A 5,558-nucleotide genomic window follows, 5' to 3' on the forward strand; every position below is an offset into this window, starting at 1 on the left:
AGCTGTCCCAGTCAGCGGAGTGGAAGGAGAAAGTTGGGGTTGTGGCGATAAGTATAGGGGAAGAGCAGATATCAATCACCATAGGGAGGTGATCACTTGAGGTCAGAGGTCCTGGGGAAACATAGTGTGCAAAAGAATTGGAGGGGTTGGTTAGGATGATGTCAGGGGAGGAAGGGGCATTGGGGCCGAAGTAGGTAGGAAAAAAAGGTCCAATGTGTCTAGCAGTCTGTCGACGAAGATAGTCTGCGAGGTCACGGCCTACTGTATTAGTGGAAGTGTTTCCTAGAGTAGGGTGTCTAGCGTTTAAGTCTCCGGCAAATAACACAGGGGAGTTTCTACGAAAAAGTCTAAGAAAGTCAGGGTGGGGAAGGAAGGGCCGACGGGGGGGAAGATAGGAAGTGGCGACAGTCAAGGGTCCGACCTCTGTCTCTATATCAATGGAAAGAGTCTCAGATAAGTAGTCATCCTCTAGTCTTGAGTATTGCAGTCTAGTTCGAATCGCTATTGCTACACCGTCGTGTAGTTCGTTGGTAGTGTTGCGTTGTATTATCCTGTATCCTGGTATTTTAAGTCTTTTGTCATGTGTTAGACCGTGACTGTTGATTAAAACAATGTCAGGATCAAACTGTCTGTATGTGTTGCTTAAGTCGTACTTACGTCCATTCCAGGCTAGAACATTATGTTGGATTACCCTTAGTCGAGTCATCGTCCTGTCCTAGAGCGTATCTGCTTCCTCTGACGGGAGGATCTGGGGCGCCGGTTAGGTGGGGGACTTGCCTGCTGAACTCGTTCGATTTGGGGGTCTTGGGATGTTTGCCTACTCAAACTCAGGGAGCGAGATGGAGAGGAGGTCTTCCTAGGGTGTTGGGGGACAGAGCTGTGGTCTTCCGAGTCGTGTTCTACGTCGACTTCGTCGTTCTCCGGGTCCGTGTCTTCGTAGTCAGAGGAGGAAGATGCTGGGAAGTCATTCCTGGGTTCAATGGGGATGGGGGATGCCAGAGGGTCCTGGATTGGTTGCATCTTTCCCGTGATGGCTTTAATGATGGCATGCGAGGGTGGGTTGGGAGGCAACTTGATGTCTGGTAGGTTATTCATTGCCAGGCTGGCAGAGAGGGTGGTTTGGAAAGAACCAGGTGTTGCGCAGTTGACCATGTGCGCGTGCATGACGCACACGAGGCCAGTAAGGTTGAAAGCTGGCACTTCCTGGGGAGTAGAAGCAGCGGCTTGGGCATAGGAAGTGGAGGCCTTCCTCATCGCCTCCTTACGCATGCGTTCCTCCTTCTCTTTTAGTGCATTTTTCCGGGCAGGGCAGCGCATGGCCATACAACTGTGTGCCTGGCCACAGTGAAGGCAGCGTTTCTCTATTGCGTGGCAGTCTCGGAAGGAGTGCTCGTTGCTGGAGCACTCAGAGCACACTCTGAATCCTTGAGGTCGGGGGCATTGCCTAGTTGAGTGGTCCTCAATAGCATAACAGGTGTTGCATGTAAGTAGAGGTGTGTAGGTTTCCTCCTTTATCTGGTGGGGAGGAAGCGAGATCGAAAAAAGGAGGAGACCTTCCTCTCGAGCCCTTCTTGCCATCTGACTGGAGCGGAAAGTGAACTTGACAGTGTTCGATCTGTGGAACTTGAATACTTCCTGGATCTTTGCCCAGGTCTGGACACGTTCCACTTCCGCTCGCATTTCCTCAGTGTCATGTTGGTACACCAGGTCATCCAGTCTGAAGCAGATTACTGTTCTTTTCGCTTTAAGTTCTGGCGGTAGGATAGCTGTAAAGTTGTCCTGTGAGAGTTTATGGAGCAGGTCATCTTGAAAAATTGCGTCAGTGTCCTTATCTGAAGCAGTAAGGACTATTACTGCGTCAGCGGAGGGAATGAGTCGTGTCACTCTCACAGTAGGCGCCAGAAGTTGGAGGAGTCGGCTTCTGGTGCCGAGCTCCTTTGGGCGTAGGTGTTTAATTTTAACTCGCCCCATGGCTGGGCCTTAAAGGAGCTAGGGGAAAATCCTAAGCCATCAGGAAAGGTCAGGTACTGTTGACACAGGACACTGGGGTAGCACTGAGAATACGTGTATCACTGAAGCATTGAGAACACGTGTATCACTGAGGCACTCACTTTTACGGGTGGGGTAGGGAGTAAAACCTGGGCACTGGGGACTAAATCCTTGGCACTGCGAGTAAATGGGCGGCGAGATGGGGTAAAACCCTGGGCACTAAGGAGCAGAGTCGAGTAAATCCTGTCAGTTGAAAAGTGGTATATATATTAGCGTGCCTACTCAGGATCAGGAGTCGCCACCTCAGCGAGCGTCCTGATTGGTCCAGACGCGCTCTGGGCCGATCTGATCTCGCGTATATATAGCCGTTTTTCCCAAAATTCACTACTTGCTCGCAGAGCTACCGACGAGGTTAGAGTACTCGCGCTCCTCATTTATCACCAACAACAACAACTACTACTACTACTACTACTACCACAACATCCATTATCATGTCTGGACGCGGCAAGGGAGGAAAGGTGAAGGGAAAGTCAAAGTCCCGTTCCAGTCGTGCTGGACTCCAGTTCCCGGTCGGCAGGATTCATCGCCTTCTAAGGAAAGGCAACTACGCCGAGCGCGTGGGTGCTGGTGCCCCCGTGTACCTTGCGGCAGTTATGGAGTACCTGGCTGCTGAAGTCCTTGAGCTTGCCGGCAATGCCGCCCGTGACAACAAGAAGACTCGCATCATCCCACGTCACCTGCAGCTGGCCATCCGCAACGACGAGGAACTTAACAAGCTCCTCTCCGGAGTCACCATTGCACAGGGTGGCGTGCTGCCCAACATTCAGGCCGTGCTCCTTCCCAAGAAGACTGAGAAGAAGTAAATAAAGGGCCTCCCTCCCCTTCAGCCAATATCACCATCAATCCGGCTCCTCTTCGGAGCCACACGTTCAAACATCTAGAGAGTTGTGTAGACTATACTGGTATATCAATAATAAGCAAGTAGTGTATACTATATTTCTACTAATGTACCTGCTGTGTGTCACAGTGGAGAGTTGATTAGATGTGTTGCCTATTGTGATATGTTGAGCGTCTTTTTCATCTCAATGTATATTTTGTTTTATGAGAAACTGAGAACGATGAGGGGCGTGATCATTGAAATAAGTCAATGATAATAATAATAATAATAATAATAATAATAATAATAATAATAATAATAATAATAATAATAATAATAATGATAATAATAATAATAATAATAATAATAATAATAATGATAATAATAATAATACTTGGAGAAGACCTGATGAAGTGAGAAAGATGGTTATAATTAATAATGGTTTCTTTTCTTAGCTCAGATAGTGATAGTGAACATGGTTATGAGAAAGTAGTAGTAATAATAGTAGTCTATGGTCCTTCTTTCTTTTCATGTTTGTGGACCTTAAAAAGGTCCGGGAGATGATGTTATTCAATGATGATAATGCAAGCTGAATAGCTGGCACCATCTCAATAATGGAGCGATTTAACCACCAAATCCGTACAGGGTACGGCCCTGACGCTTGAGGGCGTAGACAACGTCCATGGCAGTAACGGTCTTACGCTTGGCGTGCTCGGTATAGGTGACAGCATCCCTGATAACGTTCTCAAGGAACACCTTGAGCACCCCACGAGTCTCCTCGTAGATGAGACCAGAGATGCGCTTGACGCCACCTCGGCGAGCTAGACGACGGATAGCAGGCTTGGTGATTCCCTGGATGTTATCACGCAGAACCTTACGGTGACGCTTGGCGCCTCCCTTTCCAAGACCCTTGCCTCCCTTGCCGCGGCCAGTCATGGTGATGAGAGCTGCTAGTACGACGTAAGAACGGTCTAACAGGAAGCTCACGAATGTGCCTCAAAATAACATAACATAACAAAGAGAGAAAAGATGGGGAGGGAGAAGTGGGGATAGTGGGAAGAATAGGGGGGTGATAAGAAGGGAATTGTAGTAGGAGAAATAGTCACTGGGGCTTGACCCAGGCGCAATTTGAATTAGGAGGGACATCTTTTTTTTATGTTTTTTATTTATTTATTTATTTTTTTTTTTTAACGTGTTATATTCATTCTAAGATGGCCAGGAAGACAAGGGCTTTATCGGGGAAAGCAGGAGAGTCCTCCACCAACCGAGCAAGCCAAGCCCAACACAGCCACAGCCACGGACGCCGCCCACGCACCCAAATCCCCGGGCCAAACCACGCACAAGTTAGGGGCCAGACTATCCAGAGCCTGCATTATCAGGTTGTGAAAGAGGAGTGAAGGACAGTCAGAGTAAAAAGGGTTTTTTTGTGCTTTTTATTGGTTCAAAGAAGGACAGAGGAAGAATTGCATCCGTATAGCGGAGGGACCTACAGTTTTACGTGGGTTCCGAACCACGGATAGTAGTAGAGTGATTTGGTGATGGCCGGGATATTTATTGTATGATGTAATGTGGTGGGTGAAAAAAGCGGTGTTGGTCCTTTTTTCTTGTGTCCTGTGACTCGTCCTGCAAAAAGGCCACCCTGCTAAAAAAAAAAAAAAAAAAAAAAAAAAAAAAAAAAAAAATATATATATATAAATATATATATATATATACATATATACACATACACACACATACATACATATATACATATATACATATACATACATATATACACATATATACATATACACATATACACACATATACATATATATATATATATATATATATATATATATATATATATATATATATATATATATATATATATATATATATATATATATATATATATATATATATATATATATAAATATAATATAAAAAATGTCGTGGTGTTATATGCATGGGGAGGGAGAGGATGGTTTGTGATAATGATTGACGTGATGGTAGGATGTGCAATGACAGAGGCTCGAAAAGGCTCCCTCACCGCAACGAGGGGTCAAATCTAATACCATCTGCCTGCACGCGGTAAGTCGCTGGTGGCGGGGGGTGAATGGGGATTCCTGCATGGATGCTTCCAGGGCCCCGCCCCACCATCTCTTGACTACCTTCCTGCCCAGCCCTTGCCGCACCCAACTACCTCTGTGTGGGGGGTGAAGTGGCTTCCACTGAATGGTGTGGTTACCGTCCCCATCATCAGTACTGGCCGCTCCTTAACTACCTCGGGGGGTACCGCTACCGGAACGTCATGCCGACGGCCGGGGGCCCCATTGCCGTGACGTCGCGCGGTATATATTGAGCCAGAGCGGTCGTGCGTGTAGTAAATTACTATTTTCCCTGTTTTTCTCACTTAATTTAACATTATCGGGTCATATGCATAGGTTTTCTGTTTCAGTGTTGACCCTGCAACTGCACATTTATGACTAAATTCACATACACAAGCACAAATGTGAATAAAACTCAATATAAAGGTGGAGGGGTTGCAAGATTTTCCGGCGCGCTAAGGCATGCCGAGATAATATACCTTCTCCCCTGACTCTTTTCTTGTAGGCATGCGCAAGATTCATTCAGTATCAAGTAATGTTTCAACTGAATTCATATTCTAATTTTCAGAAACTATCTTCCATTTGGTAGCATAACCAGTTTC

This window comes from Scylla paramamosain, unplaced genomic scaffold, assembly GCF_035594125.1.
Source record: "Scylla paramamosain isolate STU-SP2022 unplaced genomic scaffold, ASM3559412v1 Contig110, whole genome shotgun sequence".
Classification (NCBI taxonomy): Eukaryota; Metazoa; Arthropoda; class Malacostraca; order Decapoda; family Portunidae; genus Scylla; species Scylla paramamosain.